The sequence below is a fragment of the Ambystoma mexicanum genome, unplaced genomic scaffold, assembly GCF_040938575.1.
Source record: "Ambystoma mexicanum isolate Mex_15411 unplaced genomic scaffold, UKY_AmexF1_1 Mex_scaf1, whole genome shotgun sequence".
Lineage (NCBI taxonomy): Eukaryota > Metazoa > Chordata > Amphibia > Caudata > Ambystomatidae > Ambystoma > Ambystoma mexicanum.
This window is the reverse complement of record NW_027182324.1, coordinates 2264054-2276747: the sequence shown is the minus strand read 5'-3', so window position 1 is coordinate 2276747 and position 12694 is coordinate 2264054. Positions and strand designations below refer to the sequence as shown.

Genomic DNA, 12694 nt, shown 5'->3' with positions numbered 1-12694 from the left:
GTGTGTAATGCACTAGTAATTCATTTCCTTTATTGACCAGTGAGGTAGCCATGTATGGAGGTGCTGTAGAGTGAAAATCAAGTTTCAAATGGGCAGTGATCCCTGTGCCTGGATAGCTCAGTCGGTAGAGCATCAGACTTTTAATCTGAGGGTCCAGGGTTCAAGTCCCTGTTCAGGCGTATCTTTGCTTCTTTTACAAAAAATTTAGCAGGAAATATGAATTGCTCATTCTAATATGTGCTATTTCTGATGGCATCGCAACCTTGGGCAATATGACTCTAAGGTAGTGGAGTCCAGAATTCTTGGATGCTTTGCCAACATTTCAAGCCTGACTGTGCTTCTAAATAGCATGAAATAACAATCTTTGTACAAAGTTTTAATATTGGGGAGACAGATTGGTCGAAAAAAAAGCAGACAGGCGCTGCTGAGATTCGAACTCAGGATCTCCTGTTTACTAGACAGGCGCTTTAACCAACTAAGCCACAGCACCTCTTTTGCATCTGATCTCCTTTCCTTCCTCATGTAATCATTTAGAAGTGAAATCCACTTTTTTTAAGGCTGGGCTTCTGTTGCAATATAACTTTACAAAATGTTTTCCAATTGACTGAAACTCCATTGCACAAAACGAGCATGTCATTAATCGTTGATTTAGAGTGGACTGCATTGCCCAGTGTGTGTATTGGGGAGCACATGTTCGCCTTTACTGGGGAGCAATTTTGCACTCATGAATGTGGCAAAACATTCAAATCCGTAAGTGGGTGAACATTAAAGTCCTAGATGCTGCAAATCTCTATATCTGGATACGGAATGACTGAAAAAAGTTATGTCTCCAGTGTCAAAATGTGTGTAATGCCCTAGTAATTCATTTCCTTTATTGACCAGTGAGGTAGCCATGTATGGAGGTGCTGTAGAGTGAAAATCAAGTTTCAAATGGGCAGTGATCCTTGTGCCTGGATAGCTCAGTCGGTAGAGCATCAGACTTTTAATCTGAGGGTCCAGGGTTCAAGTCCCTGTTCAGGCGTACCTTTGCTTCTTTTACAAAAAATTAAGCAGGAAATATGAATTGCTCATTCTAATATGTGCTATTTCTGATGGCATCGCAACCTTGGGCAATATGACTCTAAGGTAGTGGAGTCCAGAGTTCTTGGATGCTTTGCCAACATTTCAAGCCTGACTGTGCTTCTAAATAGCATGAAACAGCAATCTTTGTACAAAGTTTTAATATTGGGGAGACAGATTGGTCGAAAAAAAAGCAGACAGGCGCTGCTGAGATTCGAACTCAGGATCTCCTGTTTACTAGACAGGCGCTTTAACCAACTAAGCCACAGCACCTTTTTTGCATCTGGTCTCCTTTCCTTCCTCATGTAATCATTTAGAAGTGAAATCCACTTTTTTAAGGCTGGGCTTCTGTTGCAATATAACTTTTCAAAATGTTTTCCAATTGACTGAAACTCCATTGCACAAAACGAGCATGTCATTAATCGTCGATTTAGAGTGGACTGCATTGCCCAGTGTGTGCATTGAGGAGCACATGTTCGTCTTTACTGGGGAGCAAGTTTGCACTCATGAATGTGGCAAAACATTCAAATCCGTAAGTGGGTGAACATTAAAGTCCTAGATGCTGCAAATCTCTATATCTGGATACGGAATGACTGAAAAAAGTTATGTCTCCAGTGTCAAAATGTGTGTAATGCACTAGTAATTCATTTCCTTTATTGACCAGTGAGGTAGCCATGTATGGAGGTGCTGTAGAGTGAAAATCAAGTTTCAAATGGGCTGTGATCCCTGTGCCTGGATAGCTCAGTCGGTAGAGCATCAGACTTTTAATCTGAGGGTCCAGGGTTCAAGTCCCTGTTCAGGCGTATCTTTGCTTCTTTTACAAAAAATTTAGCAGGAAATATGAATTGCTCATTCTAATATGTGCTATTTCTGATGGCATCGCAACCTTGGGCAATATGACTCTAAGGTAGTGGAGTCCAGAATTCTTGGATGCTTTGCCAACATTTCAAGCCTGACTGTGCTTCTAAATAGCATGAAATAACAATCTTTGTACAAAGTTTTAATATTGGGGAGACAGATTGGTCGAAAAAAAAGCAGACAGGCGCTGCTGAGATTCGAACTCAGGATCTCCTGTTTACTAGACAGGCGCTTTAACCAACTAAGCCACAGCACCTCTTTTGCATCTGATCTCCTTTCCTTCCTCATGTAATCATTTAGAAGTGAAATCCACTTTTTTTAAGGCTGGGCTTCTGTTGCAATATAACTTTACAAAATGTTTTCCAATTGACTGAAACTCCATTGCACAAAACGAGCATGTCATTAATCGTTGATTTAGAGTGGACTGCATTGCCCAGTGTGTGTATTGGGGAGCACATGTTCGCCTTTACTGGGGAGCAATTTTGCACTCATGAATGTGGCAAAACATTCAAATCCGTAAGTGGGTGAACATTAAAGTCCTAGATGCTGCAAATCTCTATATCTGGATACGGAATGACTGAAAAAAGTTATGTCTCCAGTGTCAAAATGTGTGTAATGCCCTAGTAATTCATTTCCTTTATTGACCAGTGAGGTAGCCATGTATGGAGGTGCTGTAGAGTGAAAATCAAGTTTCAAATGGGCAGTGATCCTTGTGCCTGGATAGCTCAGTCGGTAGAGCATCAGACTTTTAATCTGAGGGTCCAGGGTTCAAGTCCCTGTTCAGGCGTACCTTTGCTTCTTTTACAAAAAATTAAGCAGGAAATATGAATTGCTCATTCTAATATGTGCTATTTCTGATGGCATCGCAACCTTGGGCAATATGACTCTAAGGTAGTGGAGTCCAGAGTTCTTGGATGCTTTGCCAACATTTCAAGCCTGACTGTGCTTCTAAATAGCATGAAACAGCAATCTTTGTACAAAGTTTTAATATTGGGGAGACAGATTGGTCGAAAAAAAAGCAGACAGGCGCTGCTGAGATTCGAACTCAGGATCTCCTGTTTACTAGACAGGCGCTTTAACCAACTAAGCCACAGCACCTTTTTTGCATCTGGTCTCCTTTCCTTCCTCATGTAATCATTTAGAAGTGAAATCCACTTTTTTAAGGCTGGGCTTCTGTTGCAATATAACTTTTCAAAATGTTTTCCAATTGACTGAAACTCCATTGCACAAAACGAGCATGTCATTAATCGTCGATTTAGAGTGGACTGCATTGCCCAGTGTGTGCATTGAGGAGCACATGTTCGTCTTTACTGGGGAGCAAGTTTGCACTCATGAATGTGGCAAAACATTCAAATCCGTAAGTGGGTGAACATTAAAGTCCTAGATGCTGCAAATCTCTATATCTGGATACGGAATGACTGAAAAAAGTTATGTCTCCAGTGTCAAAATGTGTGTAATGCACTAGTAATTCATTTCCTTTATTGACCAGTGAGGTAGCCATGTATGGAGGTGCTGTAGAGTGAAAATCAAGTTTCAAATGGGCAGTGATCCCTGTGCCTGGATAGCTCAGTCGGTAGAGCATCAGACTTTTAATCTGAGGGTCCAGGGTTCAAGTCCCTGTTCAGGCGTATCTTTGCTTCTTTTACAAAAAATTTAGCAGGAAATATGAATTGCTCATTCTAATATGTGCTATTTCTGATGGCATCGCAACCTTGGGCAATATGACTCTAAGGTAGTGGAGTCCAGAATTCTTGGATGCTTTGCCAACATTTCAAGCCTGACTGTGCTTCTAAATAGCATGAAATAACAATCTTTGTACAAAGTTTTAATATTGGGGAGACAGATTGGTCGAAAAAAAAGCAGACAGGCGCTGCTGAGATTCGAACTCAGGATCTCCTGTTTACTAGACAGGCGCTTTAACCAACTAAGCCACAGCACCTTTTTTGCATCTGGTCTCCTTTCCTTCCTCATGTAATCATTTAGAAGCGAAATCCACTTTTTTAAGGCTGGGCTTCTGTTGCAATATAACTTTTCAAAATGTTTTCCAATTGACTGAAACTCCATTGCACAAAACGAGCATGTCATTAATCGTCGATTTAGAGTGGACTGCATTGCCCAGTGTGTGCATTGAGGAGCACATGTTCGTCTTTACTGGGGAGCAAGTTTGCACTCATGAATGTGGCAAAACATTCAAATCCGTAAGTGGGTGAACATTAAAGTCCTAGATGCTGCAAATCTCTATATCTGGATACGGAATGACTGAAAAAAGTTATGTCTCCAGTGTCAAAATGTGTGTAATGCACTAGTAATTCATTTCCTTTATTGACCAGTGAGGTAGCCATGTATGGAGGTGCTGTAGAGTGAAAATCAAGTTTCAAATGGGCAGTGATCCCTGTGCCTGGATAGCTCAGTCGGTAGAGCATCAGACTTTTAATCTGAGGGTCCAGGGTTCAAGTCCCTGTTCAGGCGTATCTTTGCTTCTTTTACAAAAAATTTAGCAGGAAATATGAATTGCTCATTCTAATATGTGCTATTTCTGATGGCATCGCAACCTTGGGCAATATGACTCTAAGGTAGTGGAGTCCAGAATTCTTGGATGCTTTGCCAACATTTCAAGCCTGACTGTGCTTCTAAATAGCATGAAATAACAATCTTTGTACAAAGTTTTAATATTGGGGAGACAGATTGGTCGAAAAAAAAGCAGACAGGCGCTGCTGAGATTCGAACTCAGGATCTCCTGTTTACTAGACAGGCGCTTTAACCAACTAAGCCACAGCACCTCTTTTGCATCTGATCTCCTTTCCTTCCTCATGTAATCATTTAGAAGTGAAATCCACTTTTTTTAAGGCTGGGCTTCTGTTGCAATATAACTTTACAAAATGTTTTCCAATTGACTGAAACTCCATTGCACAAAACGAGCATGTCATTAATCGTTGATTTAGAGTGGACTGCATTGCCCAGTGTGTGTATTGGGGAGCACATGTTCGCCTTTACTGGGGAGCAATTTTGCACTCATGAATGTGGCAAAACATTCAAATCCGTAAGTGGGTGAACATTAAAGTCCTAGATGCTGCAAATCTCTATATCTGGATACGGAATGACTGAAAAAAGTTATGTCTCCAGTGTCAAAATGTGTGTAATGCCCTAGTAATTCATTTCCTTTATTGACCAGTGAGGTAGCCATGTATGGAGGTGCTGTAGAGTGAAAATCAAGTTTCAAATGGGCAGTGATCCTTGTGCCTGGATAGCTCAGTCGGTAGAGCATCAGACTTTTAATCTGAGGGTCCAGGGTTCAAGTCCCTGTTCAGGCGTACCTTTGCTTCTTTTACAAAAAATTAAGCAGGAAATATGAATTGCTCATTCTAATATGTGCTATTTCTGATGGCATCGCAACCTTGGGCAATATGACTCTAAGGTAGTGGAGTCCAGAGTTCTTGGATGCTTTGCCAACATTTCAAGCCTGACTGTGCTTCTAAATAGCATGAAACAGCAATCTTTGTACAAAGTTTTAATATTGGGGAGACAGATTGGTCGAAAAAAAAGCAGACAGGCGCTGCTGAGATTCGAACTCAGGATCTCCTGTTTACTAGACAGGCGCTTTAACCAACTAAGCCACAGCACCTTTTTTGCATCTGGTCTCCTTTCCTTCCTCATGTAATCATTTAGAAGTGAAATCCACTTTTTTAAGGCTGGGCTTCTGTTGCAATATAACTTTTCAAAATGTTTTCCAATTGACTGAAACTCCATTGCACAAAACGAGCATGTCATTAATCGTCGATTTAGAGTGGACTGCATTGCCCAGTGTGTGCATTGAGGAGCACATGTTCGTCTTTACTGGGGAGCAAGTTTGCACTCATGAATGTGGCAAAACATTCAAATCCGTAAGTGGGTGAACATTAAAGTCCTAGATGCTGCAAATCTCTATATCTGGATACGGAATGACTGAAAAAAGTTATGTCTCCAGTGTCAAAATGTGTGTAATGCACTAGTAATTCATTTCCTTTATTGACCAGTGAGGTAGCCATGTATGGAGGTGCTGTAGAGTGAAAATCAAGTTTCAAATGGGCAGTGATCCCTGTGCCTGGATAGCTCAGTCGGTAGAGCATCAGACTTTTAATCTGAGGGTCCAGGGTTCAAGTCCCTGTTCAGGCGTATCTTTGCTTCTTTTACAAAAAATTTAGCAGGAAATATGAATTGCTCATTCTAATATGTGCTATTTCTGATGGCATCGCAACCTTGGGCAATATGACTCTAAGGTAGTGGAGTCCAGAATTCTTGGATGCTTTGCCAACATTTCAAGCCTGACTGTGCTTCTAAATAGCATGAAATAACAATCTTTGTACAAAGTTTTAATATTGGGGAGACAGATTGGTCGAAAAAAAAGCAGACAGGCGCTGCTGAGATTCGAACTCAGGATCTCCTGTTTACTAGACAGGCGCTTTAACCAACTAAGCCACAGCACCTCTTTTGCATCTGATCTCCTTTCCTTCCTCATGTAATCATTTAGAAGTGAAATCCACTTTTTTTAAGGCTGGGCTTCTGTTGCAATATAACTTTACAAAATGTTTTCCAATTGACTGAAACTCCATTGCACAAAACGAGCATGTCATTAATCGTTGATTTAGAGTGGACTGCATTGCCCAGTGTGTGTATTGGGGAGCACATGTTCGCCTTTACTGGGGAGCAATTTTGCACTCATGAATGTGGCAAAACATTCAAATCCGTAAGTGGGTGAACATTAAAGTCCTAGATGCTGCAAATCTCTATATCTGGATACGGAATGACTGAAAAAAGTTATGTCTCCAGTGTCAAAATGTGTGTAATGCCCTAGTAATTCATTTCCTTTATTGACCAGTGAGGTAGCCATGTATGGAGGTGCTGTAGAGTGAAAATCAAGTTTCAAATGGGCAGTGATCCTTGTGCCTGGATAGCTCAGTCGGTAGAGCATCAGACTTTTAATCTGAGGGTCCAGGGTTCAAGTCCCTGTTCAGGCGTACCTTTGCTTCTTTTACAAAAAATTAAGCAGGAAATATGAATTGCTCATTCTAATATGTGCTATTTCTGATGGCATCGCAACCTTGGGCAATATGACTCTAAGGTAGTGGAGTCCAGAGTTCTTGGATGCTTTGCCAACATTTCAAGCCTGACTGTGCTTCTAAATAGCATGAAACAGCAATCTTTGTACAAAGTTTTAATATTGGGGAGACAGATTGGTCGAAAAAAAAGCAGACAGGCGCTGCTGAGATTCGAACTCAGGATCTCCTGTTTACTAGACAGGCGCTTTAACCAACTAAGCCACAGCACCTTTTTTGCATCTGGTCTCCTTTCCTTCCTCATGTAATCATTTAGAAGTGAAATCCACTTTTTTAAGGCTGGGCTTCTGTTGCAATATAACTTTTCAAAATGTTTTCCAATTGACTGAAACTCCATTGCACAAAACGAGCATGTCATTAATCGTCGATTTAGAGTGGACTGCATTGCCCAGTGTGTGCATTGAGGAGCACATGTTCGTCTTTACTGGGGAGCAAGTTTGCACTCATGAATGTGGCAAAACATTCAAATCCGTAAGTGGGTGAACATTAAAGTCCTAGATGCTGCAAATCTCTATATCTGGATACGGAATGACTGAAAAAAGTTATGTCTCCAGTGTCAAAATGTGTGTAATGCACTAGTAATTCATTTCCTTTATTGACCAGTGAGGTAGCCATGTATGGAGGTGCTGTAGAGTGAAAATCAAGTTTCAAATGGGCAGTGATCCCTGTGCCTGGATAGCTCAGTCGGTAGAGCATCAGACTTTTAATCTGAGGGTCCAGGGTTCAAGTCCCTGTTCAGGCGTATCTTTGCTTCTTTTACAAAAAATTTAGCAGGAAATATGAATTGCTCATTCTAATATGTGCTATTTCTGATGGCATCGCAACCTTGGGCAATATGACTCTAAGGTAGTGGAGTCCAGAATTCTTGGATGCTTTGCCAACATTTCAAGCCTGACTGTGCTTCTAAATAGCATGAAATAACAATCTTTGTACAAAGTTTTAATATTGGGGAGACAGATTGGTCGAAAAAAAAGCAGACAGGCGCTGCTGAGATTCGAACTCAGGATCTCCTGTTTACTAGACAGGCGCTTTAACCAACTAAGCCACAGCACCTCTTTTGCATCTGATCTCCTTTCCTTCCTCATGTAATCATTTAGAAGTGAAATCCACTTTTTTTAAGGCTGGGCTTCTGTTGCAATATAACTTTACAAAATGTTTTCCAATTGACTGAAACTCCATTGCACAAAACGAGCATGTCATTAATCGTTGATTTAGAGTGGACTGCATTGCCCAGTGTGTGTATTGGGGAGCACATGTTCGCCTTTACTGGGGAGCAATTTTGCACTCATGAATGTGGCAAAACATTCAAATCCGTAAGTGGGTGAACATTAAAGTCCTAGATGCTGCAAATCTCTATATCTGGATACGGAATGACTGAAAAAAGTTATGTCTCCAGTGTCAAAATGTGTGTAATGCACTAGTAATTCATTTCCTTTATTGACCAGTGAGGTAGCCATGTATGGAGGTGCTGTAGAGTGAAAATCACGTTTCAAATGGGCAGTGATCCCTGTGCCTGGATAGCTCAGTCAGTAGAGCATCAGACTTTTAATCTGAGGGTCCAGGGTTCAAGTCCCTGTTCAGGCGTATCTTTGCTTCTTTTACAAAAAATTTAGCAGGAAATATGAATTGCTCATTCTAATATGTGCTATTTCTGATGGCATCGCAACCTTGGGCAATATGACTCTAAGGTAGTGGAGTCCAGAATTCTTGGATGCTTTGCCAACATTTCAAGCCTGACTGTGCTTCTAAATAGCATGAAATAATCTTTGTACAAAGTTTTAATATTGGGGAGACAGATTGGTCAAAAAAAAAGCAGACAGGCGCTGCTGAGATTCGAACTCATGATCTCCAGTTTACTAGACAGGCGCTTTAACCAACTAAGCCACAGCACCTCTTTTGCATCTGATCTCCTGTCCTTCCTCATGTAATCATTTAGAAGTGAAATCCACTTTTTTTAAGGCTGGGCTTCTGTTGCAATATAACTTTACAAAATGTTTTCCAATTGACTGAAACTCCATTGCACAAAACGAGCATGTCATTAATCGTCGATTTAGAGTGGACTGCATTGCCCAGTGTGTGCATTGAGGAGCACATGTTCGTCTTTACTGGGGAGCAAGTTTGCACTCATGAATGTGGCAAAACATTCAAATCCGTAAGTGGGTGAACATTAAAGTCCTAGATGCTGCAAATCTCTATATCTGGATACGGAATGACTGAAAAAAGTTATGTCTCCAGTGTCAAAATGTGTGTAATGCACTAGTAATTCATTTCCTTTATTGACCAGTGAGGTAGCCATGTATGGAGGTGCTGTAGAGTGAAAATCAAGTTTCAAATGGGCAGTGATCCCTGTGCCTGGATAGCTCAGTCGGTAGAGCATCAGACTTTTAATCTGAGGGTCCAGGGTTCAAGTCCCTGTTCAGGCGTATCTTTGCTTCTTTTACAAAAAATTTAGCAGGAAATATGAATTGCTCATTCTAATATGTGCTATTTCTGATGGCATCGCAACCTTGGGCAATATGACTCTAAGGTAGTGGAGTCCAGAATTCTTGGATGCTTTGCCAACATTTCAAGCCTGACTGTGCTTCTAAATAGCATGAAATAACAATCTTTGTACAAAGTTTTAATATTGGGGAGACAGATTGGTCGAAAAAAAAGCAGACAGGCGCTGCTGAGATTCGAACTCAGGATCTCCTGTTTACTAGACAGGCGCTTTAACCAACTAAGCCACAGCACCTCTTTTGCATCTGATCTCCTTTCCTTCCTCATGTAATCATTTAGAAGTGAAATCCACTTTTTTTAAGGCTGGGCTTCTGTTGCAATATAACTTTACAAAATGTTTTCCAATTGACTGAAACTCCATTGCACAAAACGAGCATGTCATTAATCGTTGATTTAGAGTGGACTGCATTGCCCAGTGTGTGTATTGGGGAGCACATGTTCGCCTTTACTGGGGAGCAATTTTGCACTCATGAATGTGGCAAAACATTCAAATCCGTAAGTGGGTGAACATTAAAGTCCTAGATGCTGCAAATCTCTATATCTGGATACGGAATGACTGAAAAAAGTTATGTCTCCAGTGTCAAAATGTGTGTAATGCACTAGTAATTCATTTCCTTTATTGACCAGTGAGGTAGCCATGTATGGAGGTGCTGTAGAGTGAAAATCAAGTTTCAAATGGGCAGTGATCCCTGTGCCTGGATAGCTCAGTCAGTAGAGCATCAGACTTTTAATCTGAGGGTCCAGGGTTCAAGTCCCTGTTCAGGTGTATCTTTGCTTCTTTTACAAAAAATTTAGCAGGAAATATGAATTGCTCATTCTAATATGTGCTATTTCTGATGGCATCGCAACCTTGGGCAATATGACTCTAAGGTAGTGGAGTCCAGAATTCTTGGATGCTTTGCCAACATTTCAAGCCTGACTGTGCTTCTAAATAGCATGAAATAATCTTTGTACAAAGTTTTAATATTGGGGAGACAGATTGGTCAAAAAAAAAGCAGACAGGCGCTGCTGAGATTCGAACTCAGGATCTCCAGTTTACTAGACAGGCGCTTTAACCAACTAAGCCACAGCACCTCTTTTGCATCTGATCTCCTGTCCTTCCTCATGTAATCATTTAGAAGTGAAATCCACTTTTTTTAAGGCTGGGCTTCTGTTGCAATATAACTTTACAAAATGTTTTCCAATTGACTGAAACTCCATTGCACAAAACGAGCATGTCATTAATCGTTGATTTAGAGTGGACTGCATTGCCCAGTGTGTGTATTGAGGAGCACATGTTCGCCTTTACTGGGGAGCAATTTTGCACTCATGAATGTGGCAAAACATTCAAATCCGTAAGTGGGTGAACATTAAAGTCCTAGATGCTGCAAATCTCTATATCTGGATACGGAATGACTGAAAAAAGTTATGTCTCCAGTGTCAAAATGTGTGTAATGCACTAGTAATTCATTTCCTTTATTGACCAGTGAGGTAGCCATGTATGGAGGTGCTGTAGAGTGAAAATCAAGTTTCAAATGGGCAGTGATCCTTGTGCCTGGATAGCTCAGTCGGTAGAGCATCAGACTTTTAATCTGAGGGTCCAGGGTTCAAGTCCCTGTTCAGGCGTACCTTTGCTTCTTTTACAAAAAATTAAGCAGGAAATATGAATTGCTCATTCTAATATGTGCTATTTCTGATGGCATCGCAACCTTGGGCAATATGATTCTAAGGTAGTGGAGTCCAGAGTTCTTGGATGCTTTGCCAACATTTCAAGCCTGACTGTGCTTCTAAATAGCATGAAATAGCAATCTTTGTACAAAGTTTTAATATTGGGGAGACAGATTGGTCGAAAAAAAAGCAGACAGGCGCTGCTGAGATTCGAACTCAGGATCTCCTGTTTACTAGACAGGCGCTTTAACCAACTAAGCCACAGCACCTTTTTTGCATCTGGTCTCCTTTCCTTCCTCATGTAATCATTTAGAAGTGAAATCCACTTTTTTAAGGCTGGGCTTCTGTTGCAATATAACTTTTCAAAATGTTTTCCAATTGACTGAAACTCCATTGCACAAAACGAGCATGTCATTAATCGTCGATTTAGAGTGGACTGCATTGCCCAGTGTGTGCATTGAGGAGCACATGTTCGTCTTTACTGGGGAGCAAGTTTGCACTCATGAATGTGGCAAAACATTCAAATCCGTAAGTGGGTGAACATTAAAGTCCTAGATGCTGCAAATCTCTATATCTGGATACGGAATGACTGAAAAAAGTTATGTCTCCAGTGTCAAAATGTGTGTAATGCACTAGTAATTCATTTCCTTTATTGACCAGTGAGGTAGCCATGTATGGAGGTGCTGTAGAGTGAAAATCAAGTTTCAAATGGGCAGTGATCCTTGTGCCTGGATAGCTCAGTCGGTAGAGCATCAGACTTTTAATCTGAGGGTCCAGGGTTCAAGTCCCTGTTCAGGCGTACCATTGCTTCTTTTACAAAAAATTAAGCAGGAAATATGAATTGCTCATTCTAATATGTGCTATTTCTGATGGCATCGCAACCTTGGGCAATATGACTCTAAGGTAGTGGAGTCCAGAGTTCTTGGATGCTTTGCCAACATTTCAAGCCTGACAGTGCTTCTAAATAGCATGAAACAGCAATCTTTGTACAAAGTTTTAATATTGGGGAGACAGATTGGTCGAAAAAAAAGCAGACAGGCGCTGCTGAGATTCGAACTCAGGATCTCCTGTTTACTAGACAGGCGCTTTAACCAACTAAGCCACAGCACCTTATTTGCATCTGGTCTCCTTTCCTTCCTCATGTAATCATTTAGAAGTGAAATCCACTTTTTTAAGGCTGGGCTTCTGTTGCAATATAACTTTTCAAAATGTTTTCCAATTGACTGAAACTCCATTGCACAAAACGAGCATGTCATTAATCGTCGATTTAGAGTGGACTGCATTGCCCAGTGTGTGCATTGAGGAGCACATGTTCGTCTTTACTGGGGAGCAAGTTTGCACTCATGAATGTGGCAAAACATTCAAATCCGTAAGTGGGTGAACATTAAAGTCCTAGATGCTGCAAATCTCTATATCTGGATACGGAATGACTGAAAAAAGTTATGTCTCCAGTGTCAAAATGTGTGTAATGCACTAGTAATTCATTTCCTTTATTGACCAGTGAGGTAGCCATGTATGGAGGTGCTGTAGAGTGAAAA

The 12694-nt window shown here is 40.8% G+C and overlaps 17 non-coding genes across 17 annotated transcripts; 4 read left to right on the top strand and 13 right to left on the bottom strand.

Annotated features, from left to right (window-relative positions):
* Positions 1–416: 416 nt before the first annotated feature.
* TRNAT-AGU (transfer RNA threonine (anticodon AGU)) lies at positions 417–490 on the bottom strand. Its single transcript has one exon. It is a non-coding gene; the product is annotated as a tRNA-Thr (tRNA).
* A 768-nt stretch (positions 491–1258) lies between these two features.
* On the bottom strand, positions 1259–1332 carry TRNAT-AGU (transfer RNA threonine (anticodon AGU)). Its single transcript has one exon. It is a non-coding gene; the product is annotated as a tRNA-Thr (tRNA).
* A 767-nt stretch (positions 1333–2099) lies between these two features.
* Positions 2100–2173, bottom strand: TRNAT-AGU (transfer RNA threonine (anticodon AGU)). The gene has a single exon. It is a non-coding gene; the product is annotated as a tRNA-Thr (tRNA).
* A 768-nt stretch (positions 2174–2941) lies between these two features.
* On the bottom strand, positions 2942–3015 carry TRNAT-AGU (transfer RNA threonine (anticodon AGU)). The gene has a single exon. It is a non-coding gene; the product is annotated as a tRNA-Thr (tRNA).
* Positions 3016–3782: 767 nt separating this feature from the next.
* On the bottom strand, positions 3783–3856 carry TRNAT-AGU (transfer RNA threonine (anticodon AGU)). Its single transcript has one exon. It is a non-coding gene; the product is annotated as a tRNA-Thr (tRNA).
* Positions 3857–4623: 767 nt separating this feature from the next.
* TRNAT-AGU (transfer RNA threonine (anticodon AGU)) lies at positions 4624–4697 on the bottom strand. The gene has a single exon. It is a non-coding gene; the product is annotated as a tRNA-Thr (tRNA).
* A 768-nt stretch (positions 4698–5465) lies between these two features.
* On the bottom strand, positions 5466–5539 carry TRNAT-AGU (transfer RNA threonine (anticodon AGU)). The gene has a single exon. It is a non-coding gene; the product is annotated as a tRNA-Thr (tRNA).
* A 767-nt stretch (positions 5540–6306) lies between these two features.
* On the bottom strand, positions 6307–6380 carry TRNAT-AGU (transfer RNA threonine (anticodon AGU)). Its single transcript has one exon. It is a non-coding gene; the product is annotated as a tRNA-Thr (tRNA).
* A 768-nt stretch (positions 6381–7148) lies between these two features.
* TRNAT-AGU (transfer RNA threonine (anticodon AGU)) lies at positions 7149–7222 on the bottom strand. Its single transcript has one exon. It is a non-coding gene; the product is annotated as a tRNA-Thr (tRNA).
* A 457-nt stretch (positions 7223–7679) lies between these two features.
* Positions 7680–7752, top strand: TRNAK-UUU (transfer RNA lysine (anticodon UUU)). Its single transcript has one exon. It is a non-coding gene; the product is annotated as a tRNA-Lys (tRNA).
* Positions 7753–7989: 237 nt separating this feature from the next.
* TRNAT-AGU (transfer RNA threonine (anticodon AGU)) lies at positions 7990–8063 on the bottom strand. The gene has a single exon. It is a non-coding gene; the product is annotated as a tRNA-Thr (tRNA).
* A 1297-nt stretch (positions 8064–9360) lies between these two features.
* On the top strand, positions 9361–9433 carry TRNAK-UUU (transfer RNA lysine (anticodon UUU)). Its single transcript has one exon. It is a non-coding gene; the product is annotated as a tRNA-Lys (tRNA).
* Positions 9434–9670: 237 nt separating this feature from the next.
* TRNAT-AGU (transfer RNA threonine (anticodon AGU)) lies at positions 9671–9744 on the bottom strand. The gene has a single exon. It is a non-coding gene; the product is annotated as a tRNA-Thr (tRNA).
* A 1297-nt stretch (positions 9745–11041) lies between these two features.
* TRNAK-UUU (transfer RNA lysine (anticodon UUU)) lies at positions 11042–11114 on the top strand. The gene has a single exon. It is a non-coding gene; the product is annotated as a tRNA-Lys (tRNA).
* Positions 11115–11351: 237 nt separating this feature from the next.
* On the bottom strand, positions 11352–11425 carry TRNAT-AGU (transfer RNA threonine (anticodon AGU)). The gene has a single exon. It is a non-coding gene; the product is annotated as a tRNA-Thr (tRNA).
* Positions 11426–11882: 457 nt separating this feature from the next.
* Positions 11883–11955, top strand: TRNAK-UUU (transfer RNA lysine (anticodon UUU)). The gene has a single exon. It is a non-coding gene; the product is annotated as a tRNA-Lys (tRNA).
* A 237-nt stretch (positions 11956–12192) lies between these two features.
* TRNAT-AGU (transfer RNA threonine (anticodon AGU)) lies at positions 12193–12266 on the bottom strand. The gene has a single exon. It is a non-coding gene; the product is annotated as a tRNA-Thr (tRNA).
* Between the last annotated feature and the right edge of the window lie 428 nt (positions 12267–12694).